Below are 21,784 nucleotides of genomic sequence, written 5' to 3' on the forward strand. Positions count from 1 at the left end.
GGGAGAATCCCAGGCTGAGAGAGAAAAGGGAGCATTTCCCTCAGGCCTCAGAATCAAGAGGACGGGAGTGAGGGAGAAGCAGACAGGACCAGCTGCCCAGAGAAGGAGGCTGAGCAGAGCCTGGCGCAGGCTGCTCAGAGCTGCACTGAACTGAAGCAGGCACAGGAGACGAGGTGCCTGGGACCAAACTCTCCCAAGATCACTGCTCTCTGTGCCCTCTGGCTCCAGGGCTCAGCAGAACCTTGGCAGTCACCCTCCCCAAAACCCCAGGACACCTGGTGGTTGGAGCTTTCCAATTCACTCATTCTGCACGTATCGAGCACCAATGGCATGTCACATTGATCGAGGTCCTGACCCGCAGTGAACAAAAGGCAGAACCACAGCCATCGCGGGGCTTCCATTTTAGTGAAAGGAGACAGGCAATACACAAATCAGTATATGAGAGCTACTAAAAATAATAATAATGAAGTAGAGTAAAAGAAATAGAGAATGCTGGGGTGCTCTGGAGCAGAGATCTGAAGCAAGAGAGGGAGAGCCACGCAGTGGTTGGGGGAGAAGCTTGCCAGGCAGAAGGAGCAGGCAGTGCAAGGGCCCTGAGGTGGGAGCTATGGGGAGCAATTGAAGGTTTGGGGGCCCTGGGAAGCCAGATCAGGCAAAGGAATGGAGGTCTGTGTGAGGCCTTGGGCTTTTACCCTGAGTGAGTGGGAGCCGCGGCTGTGGGTGGGCTGTGTCCCCCAGTCTGAAACTTCGCCTGTCCGAGCTGAGCTTTAATCTTCCCCTGTATAAAAAGGACCGGGAGCAGTGACCTCACAGAGTTGTGGTGAGTTTTAAATAAAATGGTTTCTCTAACGGGATCCACCTGAAACATGGTGATGATTCAACACATAGTAGATGATAACAGGTTATTCTTTTTATCCCTAGTGTGGGGTCCCCTCCAGCATTGCCGCCAATTGGTGGCCTTCTTGCCTCTGCTTGCATTCCCTTGGCTGTGGGAGCTTTCCAGGAGGGTCTGGGCTTTGTACAAAGCCAGTTGGGCCAGGCCTACAATGTTGTCCAATATTCCCTCTGATGCCCAGGCAGGCGTCTGTCTCTCTGGGAAACACGACAGGGCTACGATTTGGGCAGCTGCCCACACGAGTGGGATGGACAGCAGAGCCGGGCAGGGGGCAGGGAAGAGGAGGCAGGTGCAGAGTGTTTAGAAAGGACCAGGGGGGTGCACATGGCTGTCACATTATCACAGTTTCTTCCTCCTTCCCAATCCCAGCGTCGTGGGGCAGATCCAGGGACGCCTGTGTTGGCTGGCAGGGTTGCCCTTCTACCACTGAGCTCAGGCAGCCTGAGTAGGCAGGCTCTTCTCACTGGTTCCTTGATCATGGACGGAGTCACTGTCCTACACAAATACATGAGGCTCTGGACGTCTGAGACCCCGGGGTAAACCCAGCCTTGGACCGGAAGCAGCCTGTGGTTGGTGAGGCAGAAAGACTGGGATTCCCATTGACCAAGCGCCTGCCATGTACAGTCCCTGCTCATTTGCTCCTGACAGTAGCTGTCTCTAGAGGAGACCTGGGTGCTTCCTCACATCCCCCAGGCTCCCCAGAGCTCTTTATTGGGCACCTCCCCCACCTCCTGGGGCTTTCCCTTCTTCAATTTTCCTTGGGTGGCTACCGCAGGCCATAAGGGCTGCAGAGCTGGAAGTACCTGGAATTTTACCCCCTCAAAGCGGTCCTCAGCTAATGACTGGGGTGCAGGACAGTGAGGTCCCAGCTCCCTAACCTCCTGTGGTGACAACCCTGAGGTGTAACTCACACTCCAGAGTCCCCTGCAGGGCTCTGCGCCTGTGGCCTCTTCCTCTCCTGTCCTGCTTCCCCCAGTCCCTTCACGTCTCGGGAGTAACTCCCTCAGGAACTCCCTCCTCTGGGAATCCCCATCTCAGGGTCTGCTTCTGGGGAACTCAACCTAAGACGCTTTTGAGGTCATAATAGCAGCAGTAGTAGTAGCAGTAATCGCTAACATTTATTGAGTGCCTACTATGTGCAAAATGTCGTCTTCAGTGTTTTAGTCACAACAACCCAATGAAGTAATGACTCCTGTTATCCCCATTTCACAGATGAGAAACCAAGGTACACGGAGGATAAGTCAATTGCCACAGAGATACTCTCGTTAATCTTCATATGGGTAAGTAGCCAAGTCAAGATTCTTACTTGATAGCCCCTCTGATAAAGTGGGAATACACACATGTACACACACGAGCACACATGTTGAGGGCTCATGGGCCAAGTCACAGAAGACACTGTACCCAGCCCTGGTAGGCATTTGGAGAATGTCCCGTGACATGGCATGGCTGCAGACCCAGGGGAGGCCACCTCACCAAGCCATGAGGTGTTTGTCCTTATGGTTTCATCAAGGGAAATCCAGGGGATATTTCTTGTCCCATCCCTCCCTCACATTCCAGGGGACTGGGCACAGGGTGGCCCATCGAGTGAGGGCAGCCCTTGGGTCTCCAGAAGCACAGCCATTGCTTGGCACATGCCATGCTCATAAAAAGTCTGTTGAATAAATACACGAATTACTTCAGACCTAAAGGTGGGGCTATAAACCAATCAGGCTCCACAGAACCAGAGTTTTGGTGGAGAAAACCAAATACGCGCATACACATGCACATTAAATTGAATCAACAAAAAAAATACAGTAACTTCTGAACAAACAAACCCATAATCAGCTCCAGAACTGTGAACACTGGAGCCCCCTCCCTAGGCGGCTCACTTTGCCAGAAGCCTGGGGAGCCGGATGGAGGCCCTAACCTCTAGAAATACACAGTTTACTTGGGCTAGGGTCTTGAGGAGGCCAGGAGTGTCACATAAGGATCCCAGGAGAAGGGAATGTCCAGCCAAGGGCAGCTGCATTTTACATTTTCAACTAAACAGCCGAGCGCCCCGTGTGAGCCAGCTCTGCTCCACCCTTTCCCAAGCCCCCATTCTAGCTCAGCTGGTCACTTGGGCCCAGACTCAACCAAGAAGATCTTCTATCACCTCACACAGCCCAAGCTCAAGCCCTTTCAGGCCCAGCGTCAGAAAGAAGGAGAACCCAGCCAAGCCCACCAGGCAGAGGCAGTGAGGGAATGCTGCTTCCTGTCTGCATCCCCACTACAGCTCCTGCCGCTCCTGTAGGGGCTTCCCCTGCGTGTGTGGGCGGGCGGGCAGCCCTCCTTGTCTGGTGTAGGACGTCAATGTACCCTTTGTCACAAACCCCTTTCAGAAAAGAAACTATTCAGACAGGGCGGCCAACTTTGGGACGATTCATTACCAGGCAGCAGCCGTCAGCTGACTCCTTCCTCTCCCTGTCTCCGTCCTTCCTTGGGGTGGGGGTGGCATGTGGGGAACCAGCCTGGGTGGGAGCCCCACTCTTCCTCTCGGAGCTTCCTATGGGGCGAGACTCAAGCAGGTCAAGACTGACAGGGCCTCATGGCTTCTAGCGGTGTCTCTGCAATGCAATGTCGTCTGAGAGGTGTGCCAGCCAAGGCCCCAGGCAGAGAGGCCAGGCAGATGCCTGCGGTCCAGACACAGGCAGATCCATTTCCTTGGGGCTACAGATGAATGCGAGGGCCCTGCTCCCCATTACTCTGATCTGCCTTCTTAGGGCAGAGAAGATGGGCCCTGTGCCAAGCACAGTGCCAGGCACACAATGAGCTATCGACAGACACTGCTGAATAACAGGCAGGTTGTTTCTACCCACTTATGAACCCCTCCCTCAAGCCCCGGAGAGTGATTTGGGCCAGAGCCTCCAATTGGAGAACCCACTCGTGCTCCTGGCCTCAGCTGAAGCGGCTCTGCCTCCCATTCCTGACATGCCCGCCCTGAGCCATCTCTCCCCCATGGGGCCTGACCTGTGATCGCCCTTCCTTTTTCCATGCCCTGACACCTCACACTGTTCTCTCCTCTTCATTTTTCTTTCTCTTTCCCCATCCCTCTGTCTCTTATCCCTTCAATCCACTCAACAGACATTTTTCTGCACTCATACTCTGTACTGGGCCCTGGGCGAACTGAACAAATAAACCATGGTCTCTGCCCCTAAGCAAGCAAGTGGCAGGTAGTCACCATATGCTCACGTTTAAGTGCCAGGTAAGAGGTGTATGCCAGGGGCTCTGGAGTGCCTGTCCTGCCTGCAAAAGGGAAAAGGCATCCCAGAGGAGGGGCCGTTGAGATGAGTCTTGGCAAATGTGCAGGGGTTTACGAAATGGAGAAGGGGCGGGTGGAGGGGGAGGGTATTGCTGTTGGAAAGAACAGCACATGCAAAGGCCTAGAGACTAGGCAGAGCATGGCATGGGTGGGAGGGGCCTCAGCGGTCCTGGGGAGCTGGAACAGAGTTATACCAGCTCCTCTCCACCAACTCCTGCCCAGGACGCAGTCCTGCCCCCCTCTGCCCTGACCTGCTCTAAGGGCATGGGAGGGAAGTGTATGGAGTCAGTACCTGGCTCCACCACCTGTAGGCGGCACTGCCAATCTCTCTGCCCAGCCTCTCCAGCCCTTCTCCAACAGCATCTAGTGGGAGCAGCCCAGTCCCCTATGACCTGTAATTCTGGCAGGACTGCCAACCACTGTCCCCATGCCCCTTGCCACAGGAAAGGCCTGGGATCAGAGAAGGCCAATCCCAGCATCCCATCCGCTTGGCCAGAACAATCGATCCCAGGATGGGCATGTGATCCAAGACCTTCCCTGGAGTTTACGTGCAGCCACCAGGGAGCGAGATGCCCTGTAAACTGCAGCAAAAAGCAGTAATAGGGTTGCGGTGGGAATTACGTGAGAGGAGACGTGTGAAGTGTTTGATTCAATGGCTCCCTATGTGCTTGATTAATGTTACCTTTTGTTTCTGTTTTATTTTTCCTTCCCAACCACACAGCCAAGAGAGCCCAGGCTCGTCCAGGCCTCTCCTGGCTCGCAGGGAGACAGTGAGGCCTGAGAGGCCACCACTTGCTCCCTCCCCCAAGACTCTTGGGCAGTTCTCACCCACCTGCGCTGCTCTGCAGTGAGAGTGGCTTTCCCATAGTGATAGATTATGTGACACTTTTCTATGAAAACGGCAGCTCAGAAGACACTAACCCCTCAGCAGACTATGGCTTCATCATGGCCAAGCAGAGAGGCCGTAATGCCTCAGCCACTTGCATGGACAGCAGCCGAGCGAAGCCCCCTCAGTGCCTCCCACCTCACACACCCCACGCCAGCTCTCCTCCACCCGTGCTCCGCAGGCCTTGGCTTCTGTGGGCTCATTCTGTGTTCCTGCCCTGCCACAGCCTGGCACAGGAGCCACCATGGGCCATGCCAGGCCTGTGGGGTCACTCTGCCCAAACCACCGCATGTTTCAGAGTAACCTCTGTTGTTCCCGTGGGAGTGGGACAACCAGGAAAAGGCCTCAGAAAACCAACCTGGAAGATTTTTCAAACAAAAGAGTGTGATTCCCTTCAAGGGACTGAAAGAAAAGGGAAACAGGAAAAAATACCCCCCGTGGTTCTCCTTGGCTCCAAGCTCCTCCGTCACTGTCTTGGGTGCATTTAGTGGTTTGGCAACTATGGGTGTATTTTAAAATCTGCTGTCCAGGCAGAGAGACAAAGGAGGTTGGTGTGGGGCCAAGGGAGACCTCAGAGGACAGGGGTATTCATCTTGTTAAAAATAGCCCACCCCGTTGCTATTTCTATTGAGCTTGGCAAACAGAGCTGTATGATTTTCCCTTTTTTCAGCCATGCTTTGCTTGGACCATCTGATAAAAATAGTAGATAACAAGCTCAAAAAAAAAGCTGGGATATTTTTACATGTAAGCCCCACTTGGAGTGAACCTGAAGTGGGGTGGATAAGAAGGGGAGAAGCCGGGGTAGTTGGGTGGGGGCAGGGCCCGTGGCCACAGAGCACGAGGGAAGGGAGGAGGGTAGCACTCAGTCAGGGAGGAGACATAGGAAGGGATGTCATGCTTTCTCCTATGTCCACAGCTCAGGGTCAACAAACAGAAGCTGGGCCCTCCTGACCCACCGTGGACTTGGCCATTTCCCAGGCCCTGCTGGCCCCAGCGCCGACCCTCAGCATTGTTCCCACCACCCTCTCCAGAGGCAGGAGTCTGGGCTGGATGTGAAGCAGACCCTGGGCAAACCTCGGGGCTGCGTTAGCAGCGCCAGAGCCCGTGGCTGGGAGAAGGGCCTTCTGAGAAGTACTTGAGGCCCAAAGCTGAGGGAGGCAGGCGCTGGGACAGACCAGATTGCATCAGGCTGTGCAGGCTGGACAACTGGCCCACTCAGGTGGCATCGGTCAGCGAGGCTGGATGTACATACTTCTGAGTGTGGCAGCAGCCAAGGGACTTGAGAGAGCCCTGGTGTGTGTATGAGCAGTGGCCGTGCACATGGCTGTCTAAGGTACACTCCCTGAGTCACTGCCAGTTCCCACCACAGCCACGACCCCGACTACAGAATCGGTGCTGAAGGACCAGGACCCAATGGCACTGAGGTGTGAAGACATAGCAGGGGCCACGTACACAGCCTCCAGGGCAGAGGGGCTGGCCATGAGCAGGGAGGGGCTGGAGACCCCCTGTGGGTCAGCCTCTATGCCGGAGGCAGAATCCTCTTACCCTTTTGAGCCAGAGATTAGGGCAGGCACCCAGCTCACAAACCTGTTCTCGAGCACTGTGGGGGCCAGTAGGGTCTGCAGGCTGCTGGATGAACTCTTCATAACTTACGCCCTCAGGTGTATGAGGCTTGGGACTCCCCACAGGCAGAAGTTGTGTTTCCCCCAGGAGTCTCCCCAGGGATAGAGTGGGTTCCCCACAACCCCTATATCCTATACCCACAGCTGCAGACTTCCCGGAAGTGACAGGCCTATTAGCTGACAAGCCAGAAGCCCAGCACAGAAATGTGGGAAAATCTGGGACTCACTTCTCCGCCTCCATCCCTGCTCTCACCACCGTGTGACTTTGTACTGCTCCAGTCTCCCTGGTGGGAGAAAAAGTTTAGAAAAGTATGTTCACATTCCCCCACCAGTCTCCTTGCGGGGAGAAAAAGTTTAGAAAAGTATGTTCACATTCCCCACAATGACCTTGACAGGTGGCAGGCCAATCCGTTCCCATTTTAAAGATGGTGAAACTGATCCAGGGAGACGACCCTGAGTGGGCTAAAGCCACACAGCAGGCCAGAGGCACCACTCTTCTTCCTGGTGGTCCCAGGCAATCTGGAGCTGTGTCCAGCTCCTCCTCTAGCTCCGCAGCCCTGAGTTGGGCACAGCCCCTGTCCTCTCCCAGGTAAGGAGGCAGACATAGATTCTCTAAGGAAGGAGCTCTCGGGGATCGGCATAGGCTAGCCTCTGCTACCCAAGGGATACCCAAGAGATAGTCAGAGCAGCCGAGGCACTTGCTGGTCAGAGCATTGCACAGAGAGTCAAGAGTCTTGGGTGGGCTTTGCAGCAACTCGCAGTGTGACCTTGGGAAAGTCACTTCCTCTCTCTGGTTCTCACTTTTTCTAAGAAATGCTCCTTGTGGAAGGAACATTTGTAATCCCAAGCAATGGCACACAACAGCTTCAGTATGTTGAATAAATAGATGGAAGTCAATGAGAGGGTGCAACAGGGCTAGACCAAGCCCTTTCTGGGCCTGTCAGTTCAGGCTTCTAGGTTGATGTCCCCCAGGGAAGGCAAATGTCCCCAGCTGCCCCCAGAGCCATGTCTTGTCTAGCACAGCCAGGAGAACCAGTCCTGCAGGCACTGCAGCCACCAACCCGCCTGAGACCTGAGTTTCCCCCTAGCCCTCCCCCTCCCTGGGATTGTTCCCCATCGTTACCTCCGACAGCGAACCCAAGGGTCACATGTTTTCCAGGGAGCCCAGTGAGCTGTCCCCTCCTGTTATCCCCTCCCCTTCATCATTCCTGGTCACTGTTGACTTTGCAGGAGCAGCTGGAAGCCCGAGGTGGGGGCACGCTGGGCCCAGCTACGGGACTGGCTGGCAGTTCCTCAGCTGAAACTTCAATGCAGGTAAAAGGCAAACAAATAAACAGGAGGCCTGGGGCACCTCTGCCCGTGGGCAAGCAGTAGTGGCCCAGTGCCCATCGGAGCCCTAAGACACTGGGCATTTAAACATGTTTAAACCTTTCGTGAGCCGACTGACTCCTCAGATCTCAGCTTTTCTGGGCTCAGTTCATTGTGCCTTGACTATGTGGTTCCCAGGATAATGGGTCCCAGGGGTTAATAATGACTAAGACTTGTCATTGAGTGAGCACCACGTGCTTATGTGCCAGGCACGGTGCTTATGTCTCATGTAGCCATCACCAAAATTGCACCAGCTACGTGGGTGAGTCTTGTCATCAACCTTGTTTGTCCGATGAGAACATAGAGGCTCAGAGAAGTTAACTAATCTGCCCAGGGGCACACAGCTAGAAAGTGGCAGAGCTGGGACCTGACCGCTTTCTGTCCACTACTCACCTGGCCACTGCTATACCCTATCCAAGCCACCAGAGTCTCTCACATGGACTGCTGTGGGGACTCCTCACGGGTCTCCTGCTTCTACCCTCACCTTGTCCCATACAGTGAATTCTCCACACATCAGCCACGGTGAGCCTGGAGGTGAGCCATGTCCTTCCTCTACTCACATCATTCATGGCTGTACTATGACTGAGGAGGCCCCAAGTGACCTGCTCCCCTACCACCTCCTTGACCTCAGTCCCTCTACTCGTCTCCTCACTCTACTCCCGTCACACTGGCTCAGTATTGTCCCTCCAACACAACAAGAGCCTACACCTGCCTCAGGGCCTTTGCACTTACTGCTTCTGCTACCTAAAACGCTCTTTCCCATATGACTCCCTCCCTCAGGTCTCCACTCAAATGTCACCTTTACAGAGAGGACCGCCCTTCCTGCATAAAATAGCCTACTGTCATCTCCTGTCTACTCTCCACCCTGTCACCCTGCTTTATGTTTCTTCAGAGCAATTATGGCTACTGACACGAGTATGTGCATATTTATTTGTTTTCTTTCTAACTATCTCTATCTACCAGTATGTGAGCTCCGTGAAGGTAGGGGTTTTTATCTGTGTTGTTCATTGCTATATCCCCAGAGCCTAGAATGGTACCTGGCACATAGTAGGTGCTTAATAAATAGCTGTTGAAGATATGAATTAAAGAATGGGCGATTCTAGAGCCGGAGTTCTCATGGGCTCTGCACTTCCTGCCTCCATGCTCTGTATCCTCAAACTCTCCTAGTGGGTGCTGATTATGTCTGACCCTCTGGCAGATTGGGGGCTCTTTAGGCTGAGGACTGACCTACCCCCATCCGCACCCAGCACCCATCCCAGAGCAGCACAGAGATGAAAAACAAGGCTGCGGAAATAGGGCTTTGCAGTTCCGACTTTTTCTCTCACTAAGATCCTGCTGAGGAGGAAAGCCCGTGCTAGACCTTCTGGTGATCATCTAGCAGTAACTGGTTGAACCCCACTGTGTGGGGCACTGGACCAGGCCATGGGGGGCAACGATGCTCAACAAAGTGGTCTTGCTGCCTTACCCACGTGAATGAAGGTCCACTGACCCAAACGGGACTGTTGGATAACCAGGCTCCTGGTTGACCCTCCGCAGGGGCAGGCTGCCCTGGCTCGCCCCAGCTGGCACCCCCATATGGCAGGGCAGGCCCCTACTTGCATTCCCTCCTCCCCAGCTCCTCTCTGGGGAACAGAGATCCTACTCCAGCCAGCTGCGTCCTGGGTAAAGACTCGGACCCTTGGGACCTTAGTTTCCTGGTCTGTTAAATGGGGAGCCCAAGGAAAATTTTTGCTTCCCTTTAAGCAAACCTAGGTGTGTTTGGTTCCCTCAAGGAGCTCTCTTTCCACTTTACAAAGGGATTTTCCACTAGTAATTGCTTTAAATCGCCAGTGAGATCATGGCTTAGAATACAGGATGCAATTTATAAAATAAAATTCTGATAGAGGGCTAGTTCCCAGATCTTGGTCACACGTGCTCCTGCTGTGCCAGGCAGGTCTGTAAGACTATGGGGAGAAGGCTGGTGTATGAGGACTTTGGCAGGTTCTATGTGTGAACTAGAGGTGGCTTGGTCTCTCTTAGGCCACCCATCTGTGCCCTGAGGGCTGTAGGGATCAGTCTGGGTTTAGCATGTTCTGGGCATTGCTGGGCAACCTGAGGACCAGGGTAATCAGTACCGGGCCGAGGCTGGGGTGGCTTAGGAGGTACTTCTTCATGACCCTGGCAAAGGTCTGCATCTGCCAACCCTGGCAGCTCTCCTGGAATTCTCTGGAGGGAGCATGAGGCCTCGAGACTGGGAAAAGGTAGGGAGGTCTCGGTGTGAGTAAGGCCTGACACTGGGAGGTGCCACTTGGTGTCTTCATTTATCAAACATTTCTAGAGCATCACACATGCTGGGGATGGTACTAAGAGTTGATAGAAATACACAGACCCAGCCCTGCCCTGGAGGAGCACGTAGTATGAGACCCTGGTACAGGGTGGGCCCTTGGTAAGGCACGCAGGGTAGCTGCCTCAAAGGGCTTTCATAGACCTTGCTCCAATGCTGTGACATTGGGATTGTCATGCCCAATTTACAGATGAGAAAATGGAGGCCTGGAGAGGTTGGTTTATAAATGGTAAATCCAAAACCCAAACCTAGTTCTCCTGGTTCCAGGCTGGTGTTCTTACCACTCCTTAAAGTGGGTCCTCTGAGGACTTCTTTCTCCCTTGCCTCTATATTTAAACCTGGACTTGTATTTTTAGAAGTAGTAAATTTTCTCTAGAACTTCCATTTTCTCTCTTGGGTCCTTTGTTTCAACAGAAGCATCAGCAAGAAGATGAATGGGAGTTAGAGGTCCAGATCTCAGTGAGAAAACAGAGCCACTCTCGAAAAGGAATATAAGGTAATGGTTTAGCACAAGGACCCTGAAGCCAGACCAGTAGGTTTAAATCCCAGCTCTGCTACCAGCAGTGGTGTGACATTGCTTGACCTTTGTGTGCCTCAGTTTTGTTTTCTGTAAAATGGGGTGATAATAGTATCAATCTCTTAGGGTTATGAGATAACCCTCGAGTGAGGTGATAAATGCAAGATGCCTAGAACATTCCAGGGCACAGAAAGAGTACTCAACAAGCATTAATATTATTGATAAGCAGAACTTTCAGCACCATATCTGACCCCTGGTGATATAGACTGAGAGCTTTTACATTTAAAACAAAGAGACGGATTGGCGGCATTGGGGCGGCCGGATGGCTCGGTTGGTTGGAGAGCAAGCTCCTAGCAGCAGAGTTGCCGGTTCAATTCCCGCATGGGATGGTGGGCTGCGCTCCCTGCAACTAAAGATCGAAAGCGGCGACTGGACTTGGGGCTGGGCTGTGCCCTCCACAACTAAATTAAAGGACAACAACCTGGAGCTCATGGGCCCTGGAGGAGCACACTGCTCCCCAATATTCTCCAGTAAAACTTAAAAAAAAGAGAGACATTATGCAAACTCCTACTCACCCTTCAGAACTCATTCAAACAAGACCCCCTTGGGATTCCAAGAGTGCTTAGTGAGCCAGAAATCAAACCCACTTAGCATTTATCACACCATGTTTAGTTCTCGGTTTCATGTCTGCCTCCCAGCAAAGCTGATAGCATTTAGGAATCTTTAACCCAGGTTGGTGACATAGCCAGTTTTCTGGGAGAGGGGGTGTGTACTGTTCATCACTTATCAAGAAGATTTGCTCCCTGAAAAGCTAAGAACTCTCACTTCCCAGTTCTTCAGACCTCCAGAGCCCAGCAAAAGGCCATCTACTTGTCAGGTACTCAGATGCGTTTATTGAATGAATCAATAAATGAACGAATGAATGAACAAAGGAACAGAGGAAGGAACAAACAAACAAGGCAAACACAGAGCAAGGGATGGGTTGAATCAATGAGTCTGAAGAAAGCGGGATCCTTGTCTTGATTATTACTCTGGGAGAAAACCAACAGCCCAGGAAGTAGAGCCCTCACTGCAGAGGGCTGTGGCAGAGGGTAACAGTGAGCTCTGTTTTCCTTTGCCTTCCACCACTGGGGAGCGAGCCCATTCGTGCTCCTCCCCACTAATAAAGCCTCACCCCCTGGGGCCCACTCCTCTACACCTGGCCCCTCTCAGAGGAAGCCCTTCTCTGCATCACTGGAGAGGGTGAGTGCCCCTTTTCCTCGGGTGCCTGCCCTCTGGACTGGATCTGTGGGGAAGCTTCTGGGCTCTTGTTCCCCATGCCCTCGGAGAGTCAGTGGGAGCCAGGCACACAGTCGGTCTTTGGCGGGAATGGCAGGGAGCCCAGCCCAGCTTTCAGCCCCAATGGGCCCTGAGAGGTCCCAAGCACCGGGGCCATGGGAGGTGCTCCCTCAGACCCCCCGCCATGCCTCACAGCCTGCCAGCGGCTCTGCACTCAAGCTCTCGGCGGTCCAAGTCAGTACGGACTTTTCCCAGGCCCAGAGCCCATGCCCATAACCGGCCCCCAGTACTGGAAGCTCTGGCTTTCCCATCAAGGGCCCCAAGGGGAAAATGACCAGTGGGGTGGGGGGCACAGGGGAGAGCCTTGGTCACTCTGCCTGTGGCTGGCGTCCTGTGGGGTGCCAGCTGACGACGGGCACCTCCCTCTTCCCCACACAGAGCTGGCAGGACAGCTGGTTCATCTTTCTTCAGCCACAGCCTGCAGAAATCATGTTCCCCTCAGAGCCACGGGCCACTGGCCAGTCCACTGGGGACTTCCCTCGGGGAAGGGAGGGGAGGGAGGGGCAGTTCGAGCACCCAGGCTGGCACACTGTGGTGGGCCACCCTGCTCCGCGGGCTGGTGGTTTTCACGTCTGGCTCCCTGTGGCCTAGACGGCCCCACCATGTCACTGAGGGGTTAATAGTTTCCTGTCCAAACTCGAACTCATCGCTTGAGTTCCCAGAGGCCCTGAGTCAGGCCATAAGAGGAGGGAGGGGGAAGAGCACAGAGGCCTCTGGAGCCTGAGCAGGGCTCTAGGGTGTGGCTCAGAGGCAGGGGGCTGGGGAGGGCACTGGACTTGGTGGTTCTGAGCCAGAGAGGCCAGGAATACTGGGAATACCAGAAGGGATGGATCAATCTGTAGGACCGCTGGAGGAGGTGGGGCAGAAATGGGAAAAGAAGCTCGGGGAAGAGAGAGGGGAAGACTGTACAGGGCCAAGGGCAGAAAGCTGGGTGGCCATCTCTCTCCGTCTTTCTCCTACTTACCTCCTGACGCTCCCCATCCCCAACAAGCTTCCCAAAGAGGCCCAGGGGTCTCCAGCCTCAGGGCCTTTGCTCCTACCATTCCCTACCAGAGTGCCCTGCGCAACCCCTCTCAAGACTCCTTTCATGCCAGTTCCCAAGTTGCCCCTCTGTAGTCTTCCCTGATTCTCCCCAGCTAGAAGCAATGTCTCCTCGGCACTCTCAGAGCACATGTTAACCCATTCTTTCTGTCTGCTCGGCCTCCCACATATTCACTCATTCATGCGGGTAAACAGCCACTATATCAGATAGGAGGGGACACTGAGCAAAGTTAGACTTGGTTCCTGCTCTCAAGGAGATGGTGATCTTGGGGAGACAGCAACATAAAAAATAACCCTCCTGCTGTGGCACAAGTGCTAGAATTCAATGTAAGAAGCATTTAAATGAACACCTACCAGTTCTGGGCAAGAAATGTGCACTTTGAAACCCAGTCCCGACCTCAGGGTGAATGAAGAGTCCTGGACAATAAGGAAAGCTAAGTGCTGGGTGGAGGGAGCGCAGGGGGCCTTGGGAGTGCACACTCAGGGCCTGCGAACAGAGGTAATACCTGAGCTGAGGGTCCAAGGATGAGCAGGCCTCAGCAAGGACTGAAAGTTGGGAGAAGGGCTTGCCAGGCCCAGGGAACAGCAGCGCCAAGGTACAGAGGTGGCAAGGAGGGGCATTGCAGGTTCGGGGTTCTGTGTAGCTGGAGCCAGTGAGAGCGCATTGTTGGGGAGGTGGGCTGGGGCCAGGGCACCAAGGCAACCACACCTGGAGCTGGGGCCCATGATGGCTGTTCTCCCCAGGTCAGTGAACTACATCACCCTGGCTCCCACGGCTTCTGTTTGAATGAAGCCAATGGGAGGCATGGCCGGTGATCTGAGAATAAAAGGAGAGAGAGGCCACATCGCATCCCGGCTAGACCACAGTTTGTCCCTCTGTCGATGGCCAGCGATCCAGGCAATTTACCCCTCTCCTGTCGCAACAGCTGTTTCCCTGGTTTCTTCAGGCAGCTCTGCCACAGGCCTTCCCTGGGCTGTTCCATCTCACGTTGGTTCCTTCAGCGCTCCCCTGCACCAACTCCCGCCAGTTATCCCATAATGAGAGCCTCAGAGGCCTGTGGGGACCCTCCACCCATCAGGCCTTGATTCCGGAGGTCTTGGGGGAACACCAGAAGGTTTCAGGGTGGAGAAAGAGCCTGAGGCAGCGATGGAGGGTCCACCGAGGCTGCACTTTGTGGGTTGGAGAAGAGGAGGAACGTATTCTTGGCAGAGCAAAAGCTTCTGCCGTGGCACAGAGGTAGGAAAATGTGAGGAATGCAGGGCCTGGTGACTAAGAGTGAAGACACAAGGAGTAGGAAGAGGGAGAGCCAGAGAGGAAAGGGCCTTACTCGGGTTTAGGAAGTTTTCTCTTTGTTCCATAGTTGATGGGAACCGTCAGAACTTTTTAAAGCATGACGCAAGTGAATTTGAAGCAAGTCACTGGTGACCTGGTAGGGATAGAATGGGTGGGAACTGGCTGAGAGGCCGTGGAACCCGCTAGGAGCTTGATAAAGGAAGCACCTGTGGTGAGGAAGAAGCGGGCTTGGCAGGACTCAGGAGGTTTGCAAGACAGACTGACAGGACCTGGTACACGATGGCTGCCTGGTATTAGGGCTCTGGAGTCGTGGCTGGGCTGACATCATGGGTGAGCAGTAAGGTCCAAGAAGGAGCAGGTCTGGATGAAGGGAGAGGAGGACAAGCGAGGGCGGGAGGGGTCTGGAAGAGAGGTGAGGGCTGGAGACAGGAGCTGCAGGGTGTGTTTCAGGCAGAGGTGGTGGCAGGAGCCAGAGAAGTGGATGAGCTCCTGGGCCCTCTGCCTGTGGTGGGCAGACGAAAAGGTCAAAGAAATCAGAAAGCACTGGGAATCCTGGGAGCTGAGGGAAGGCCCTCGAGTGTGCAGACAAGAGTCAGCCCAGTCTGTAGGGCGGACATCCCACCATGCCTGGGGCAAACACTCCACAATGCCCTAGAGCAAACGTCCCACTGTACCTTTGGGGCAGGTTAGCCTGTCGCAAAGGGTTTCATTTCTGTGTACTACAGAATCTCTGAGACCCTTCTGGGGAAACGGGACAAACATTTCTCGAATTATGATCTTATTTAACTCTCATATCAACTGCCTCGGTGAGATAAGCATCTTGTCCACACAACTGGTCATGGAGAAAGCCGGGATTTGAACTTGGGGAGTCTGAGTACATAGCTTTGCAGGTTCTTAAATGCTACATCTACTGTCCCCGTGGTGATGCTGAGTCTTCTCTAGCGACTGGCCTTGTGGTCATACACACCTCACAGGCTTTCCTTCTGTATCAGGAGCTCTCTTCCTTCCTTCCCAGGGCAGTGCTCTTATTGCTATACAGTTTGGGGCTGAGTAGTTTTGTCAGTTGCTTGCCCACATTACTATTAATCTTGCCAGTTGGGGGAGATTTCTCCAGAAACCCAGTCTGTGCTCTGTAGAACAGCCTTTTTGGGTTTGAAGTCTGCTCCCACAGCTCCCACTTCTCTGAGCTGGGATTTCAGGGTCCATCTCCATCCCTGCTTCCCAATCCTCATGTTCTGCAAAACTGAAACATAAGCAAAAGCCTCATGGGAATTTAGAAGCAGACTCTGCTTCCAATAAATTTAACATGTGAAAACTGAGACCAAGGAGGACTGATGCCGACTTCCAGCTTCTCCCCGTTTCCAAAGTTGCCCGTTGCAACCCAAGGCCTGGTGGCAATGACGTGGCCTGGGGTCCTTCCCAGCCTGAGATCCTATGGTTCTGGGAAGTCCTCTGCAAGGCCTTAATCTTCCCAAGGATACTATCTCTCCCCTTGAGATCTTTCCAGGGCTTCTTTCTTCCTAGTCCCACAGACACCACGCCCCCAACACCAGCGCCTACATGGGAGGTAGTGCGGCCAGCCCCACTACCCCCACCTCCCCCAATACACACACACTGACACCCCCTGCATCTCACAGCTGCAGCCCTAATCCTAGACTTGTTTAAAACTGAATTATGAGCCTGTCGTGCAGTAGCTGAAAAGCCCAGGCGGAAAAGGATTTACTGGCCACATTAAATCATGTGCTTATTGTTAAGTGAGCTGGGCCAAGGAGGTGCTGGAGAGTGCCACATCTCTCCCCTCCTTCTCAGGTCCCGCCCAAGTGCCACCCTCTCACCCACAAAGACCGCCTCTGGGGCTCTATCAGCTTCTTCCAGAGGCCTGCACATTTCCCCTTGACTCTACACCCCTTGCAGTGGTGGGCAGAGGTTATTCTATCCCCATTGTACAGCTAGCGACCTGAGGTCTCAGAGTGGGGAGGCATTTGCCTTCAGTCAGTAGTGCTGCGAGGAGGCAGAAACGGAATGAACAGGCTTCTTAGCCAGGTGACCCTGCACCCCTGATTTTATAAGCACATGTAAGCAGTCCAGGCCCTTTCCTGGGAAGAGCTCCTTAGTCTTCAGTAGAAAGGGCATAGAGTCCGGCTCCCCCTGTAAGATCAAGGGCTATTACGGTGAGACTCTTGAGAAAGCAGAGGCCTGGCTTAGGGGTTCGGGGAAGGAACCCCAGCACCCAGTACTCCCTCCCAACCCCATAGCACTCCTCATGCTGGTGAAATGCTGGTGAAGAACAGCCTGAGTGCTGGGAGGCAGGTTCACAGCCCAGTGTGAAATTCTAACGTGGGAACCAATCACTCAGCCCCTGCCCTCACCTCCAGTCACAGCGGCCAGTGGCCCCCACCCCACCCCCATCGCATCCACATTCCCGCTCCCGTTCCCGTGCTCCACCTGCTCCTCCTTCCACTGTTTGCTCTCCCACTCTGCTCCCTCTGCTCACATTCCTGCCCAGTCCCCTCCCAACCCTGTCTCCAGGCACCCCCTAATTACCACCCCTTCTTCCCCCCCACACACCAGGTGCCCCTGGACAAGCCAGGCTCTGAACCTGGGACACAGTGAGATTCCTGCCAGGCCACCTTCCCAAGGGAACAGGCTGCCAGGAACCTGCTGAGAGCCCAGGGTGTTTGACCAGGGTGTTTGTCCAGTGTGCCCAGGTGGCCAGCAGGCTCTCCATGTTGGGGTTGGCAGGACTAGCTGCCTCACGCCGCCCCCCAAAAAGAATTTTGAGGTATCTAGCTATATTTAGCTGGCATTTTGACCACTTAAGGCTGGAGGGGGGCAGGGCCAGAAGCATGGCCCCTTGGCCTTGGCAGCCTTTCGGCCAACCGAGAATGTACTGGAGTCTAGCCTAAAGCCCACAGCCCTGTCCTAGTCCTGACAATGGACCCCAGTTCCATCTGAGTGGCACTGCAGGTATGAAAAAGTGTTGTTTGCCATTCATAGTCTTATGAGATGCCCATAACATACTAATTTAGGTAATTTGGTGGGGATCAGGGGTTATTCACCCATTTTGCAGAAAAGGAGACTGAAGACCAGAGGTTGGAGGCCAAGGTTGAAGGCGGTGGCACAGCAGGGCCAGGCTGGGAGAAGTCCTTATCTCCATGTGGGGTGCTCACCCTCATCCAGGCTGGACAGAGAGGGGAGGCCACCCAGGTTCTGCAGAACCCTAACAGACAGACCTTGATCTCCCCCGATCTTATCAGGGGCCGCCTTCTGTTCCACTAGGGATTCCTGTCACAGCTGCTCACCCCATCTGGCAGGGTTGCGCTGCAGAATTGAGAGGGGTGCAAGTGTCCCCTGGGGAACTTTTAACACCCCCCCTCCCCATAGGACACCCTAAATGGGTGTTTTGTTTAGTTTTGGGGAGGCAGCAAAAGTTATGCTCAGAGACTGATTCTGATTTTGCCAGCAATGTATTTGGCACAGGTTTGCTGTAGGAATTATAATAATTTTACAAGCCAATAGCGTACAGCATAATATCTCTTAATAAGCCAGATAAAGAAATAACACACTCCAAACTAATGACAGATTCAGCACTGTTCCAGGCAAAGGGAAGTGAAGGAGGAAAGTCCAAATTTAATATGAAGCATTCCTTTTTATACCAGGAGGCACTCGAGAGAGATGGTTTCAAAAGCTGATTTCCAGCTGCCAGTGCAAATGTCAGTGCCCTGTTGCCAGAGCACGTTGCTGGAATGAAGATGCTGGTGTCCGTGGCAGCCTGGCTTCCTTCATGAGTCCACTGCTGACCAAAGAGTAGCCTTGGCCATGGCAGGAGTTAAATGCCCCAAAGGTCTTCCAAGAGTTGTTAGGTTAGCAAAGAGTCACCTTGCCTACACAGAAACTCTCACAGAGTATGTATAGTCTAAATGTCCCCTTGCTTATTGTCAGTGACTTTCCACATATTCTTGTTGATAAGCCCTCAGTGGGACCCTCAGCAGGTGGGCGGCTGACTGCTCATCCACAACAAATGTGGATGATGACGTCTTCACACCCCTTATTTCATACTTACAGCAAAGCAACCTTTTTTCGGTCTTTGTCATAAATAAATGCATTAAAATAATTTCACTCAAGTCATCAACAAGTGGATTTGAAATCCTATTAAAACCAATACACAACCGTGGGGCTTTTTGATCTCCGCATTTGTCTCTCCAGATTTGTCTCTCAAGGGTACTGAGAAAGGGCTTCAGGTTCCCCGACAGCATGGAGAGTCCCTGGCTGAGTGAAGTAAGTCTTGGTGGGGGGCGGGGGAAGCAGTGTCCTGGGCTGAAGGAGTGTCTGTGGGTCTCCCTGTCTCTTCAGGGTGGGAAAGGATTGAAGTAAGAGGCTGCAGGGAAGAGCTATTGCCCCCAGTGGCCACCCGCCTTGCTGCCCAGCGTCTCTCATAAGAGAGTCCCCATCCAGGGCTGGGGATGGTGGAGGAGGTGACAATGTTGGGCCAAGAGTTCCGGTATTTCCAAAAGAGGTGGTCCGTCGGGAGGGAGTGGCCAGAAGGGGGGGTGGAGGGGAAGAAGGGAGGCAGGGAAGAGTCTGGCAGGAAATCAAAGCAGGAAGAACACATTGTATGAGCATCATGGTGGGAGAGGCTTTGGGACAGACATTGTATACATCTAGTTGTAACGACAGCTTGGAAGGAATGTAGCAGCATCCCCATTCTAGAGATGAGCATACTTGAGGCTCAGAGAGGTTAAAGTGACTTTTCCTCAAGGTCATATAAAAACAAATGACCCTCTGAGCTGGAACTCAGACCCCGACTCTGCAATCCCAAGTCCCAAACTTCTTCCCCACCAGACTGTAAGCTCCTTGAGAACTGTGCCCATTTAGTCTTCCACCATATCTGGCACCAAGCTCAGGTCTTAACAATATAATAATCGGTATTCAATCAATATTGTTGCCCTAATGAATTGTCAGGGTCCCAGTTTCCTTGTTTGTAAAACGTAGCTGATAATGCCTGAGGAGGACATGCATGGAAGCGGTATTCAGACCAGGGAGCTTGGAGCTTCTTCTAGCCATTTGGTCTTTGATCTGGGCCTTCCAGACAGTCATCCTGGGGCCATCTGGGCTCAAGAAAGACTTCATGTCCCCATCTATGAAGTGACATGGAGAGACAAGATGGCCACCCAGGATCCTCCCAGAGTCTGGGCTCAGGACCCTAATCTGTGGTGTGGGGACCACAGCCTCCACCTTCCACCCCGGGACGCTCCAGGCATTTCAGGAAATTTATCTTAACAAAGTTCCCTGGAAGCACAGGAAGTCTAATTGGTCGTATGTTTTGGGAGGAAGTTCCACAAACAAATGAAGGAGAACAGGTAGTGGTTCACAGAGAAGTGACTTGCAATATTCAAGTCTCAGCCCTGCTCTTCTCCAGACACACGATCGTGGGCAAGCCTCTCCTTCTCAACCTCAGTTTCCACATCAGGGAAATGGGGATAACTGAACCTGTCCTGCTAGCTTCCCAGGTCTGTTATGAGCCTCAGATGAATCAAAGATGTGAAAAGGTTATTTGCATTTATCGCAGTTAAATTATTGCAATTTCCCATTATTGTAATGCCCAAAAGGCTGGGCAGGCATTTCTCTGACTGAGGAGTTCAAGGGAAGCCCACACTCATTTGGGCTTTTAAAGGTTTTTTTATAGATTGATGTGACTGCAGGGAGATGAGCTGCTTAAAACAGTGTCTCATGGTCAATAAATGTTTCCAGAGAATGAATGGAGGAAGAAAGCAATGACTGCTGTGCGCAGTTATTACGATGCCCTGTGCTAGATAGCAAGGTGGTAACATAGGGGTGGGACTCCTTTTATGTCCCCTGGGTGAGCAAATCACAGTTCCTGAAATGAAGATGTTGAATCTGACTCTGCTATGAGGTTCACTGTGGGGAGGAAAGGGCCACAGACACACAAACCCTTGGGAATTTTGAACCATTTCAGGAAACACTTCAGATAGCTCTAGGCAAAGAGGGTGCTGTCTGATGAAGGGGGAGGGGTAGCACTGAAATCGGGGTCAGTCACGGTCCCATCCCCCATCTTCTCCTGCTCTCTTCTTCCCCTCCCCTTCCCTAACCCTGCTCCCTGCCCTGCTGACACCCTCTCGTGCAGCCAGAACCTGGCCTTGCACAGGGGACAGTGTGGGGAGCCGTGGGAAAAACAATCAAACCTTGGTCAGCCGGATAATTAGCTATTCCTCTGTGACCATGGCCTCCCGGTCTTCTCCCCCTTGCTGCCACCCCTCACCCCCGCCCCCCCCCAGGACATGGGTTTCCGAACACACGGGGCGACATCACCTCATTAATGTTAATGGGAAGTCCGGACGTGAGCTGGGAAGGTCATAAATTGCTGTGTGAGAAAGGGCAAAAGTTTCTGTGTGCGTGCAGCGCCTGTGTACGCATGTGTACACAAGTGTGTAATGTATATGCAAGTGTGTACCATTTGTGTGTTGCACAGCAGTATGTGTGTGCTGCACACAAGAGAAAGTGTACGTGTGAGAATTGAATGTGTATTCCGCATATTTATGTGAGTGTGCACTTGAAAATACCCCTGCAGCACTTTGTACCTTTGTAATAAATGTGTACACTTACACCAAAGTATGCCCTGCATAATTATTTAGGTACCTTCCTGTACATAGGTCATACACTTGGGAGTACATGCAAGGTATACACATACACATACTGTGTGTTATGTCGATATTGGGCACCTCTATGGGATATGAACTGCTTAAAATAATGCCTGGCATTATTTTAATGTTGGTTATTTTTATCATTAACAGACCTGTTTACACATGTAAACCTGTGCATGCCACGGGGCCAGCTCCGTGTCAATGTGGCTCTCAGGGTGTGTGAATGTCTGTATTTATGCTGTGAATGTAGCTGTACACATATGTAATGTCCGCATCCGTGTGGCTTTGTGTCCTCCTGCCCATACGTCTGAGCCTACTGGCGCACTAACAGCGGAGACCAGCTGGACAGCTGCAACCTGGCCCCACACTCCTGTCCCCCGGGGCTGCTCTGAGGGGGCGAGGCTGGTTCCAGCATCCACTTCCCATATGCAGACACGTGCAGTCTGTCCAGCACCACTGACCACCCGGGGGATGAGCTGGAAACATGGAGCCTCCTTTCCTCCTCGCTCTCCCTGCAAATCTGGCCCATCTCCAAGTTCTGTCAGTTCCCACCCTCAA

This window comes from Rhinolophus hipposideros, assembly GCF_964194185.1.
Source record: "Rhinolophus hipposideros genome assembly, chromosome: 3".
Lineage (NCBI taxonomy): Eukaryota > Metazoa > Chordata > Mammalia > Chiroptera > Rhinolophidae > Rhinolophus > Rhinolophus hipposideros.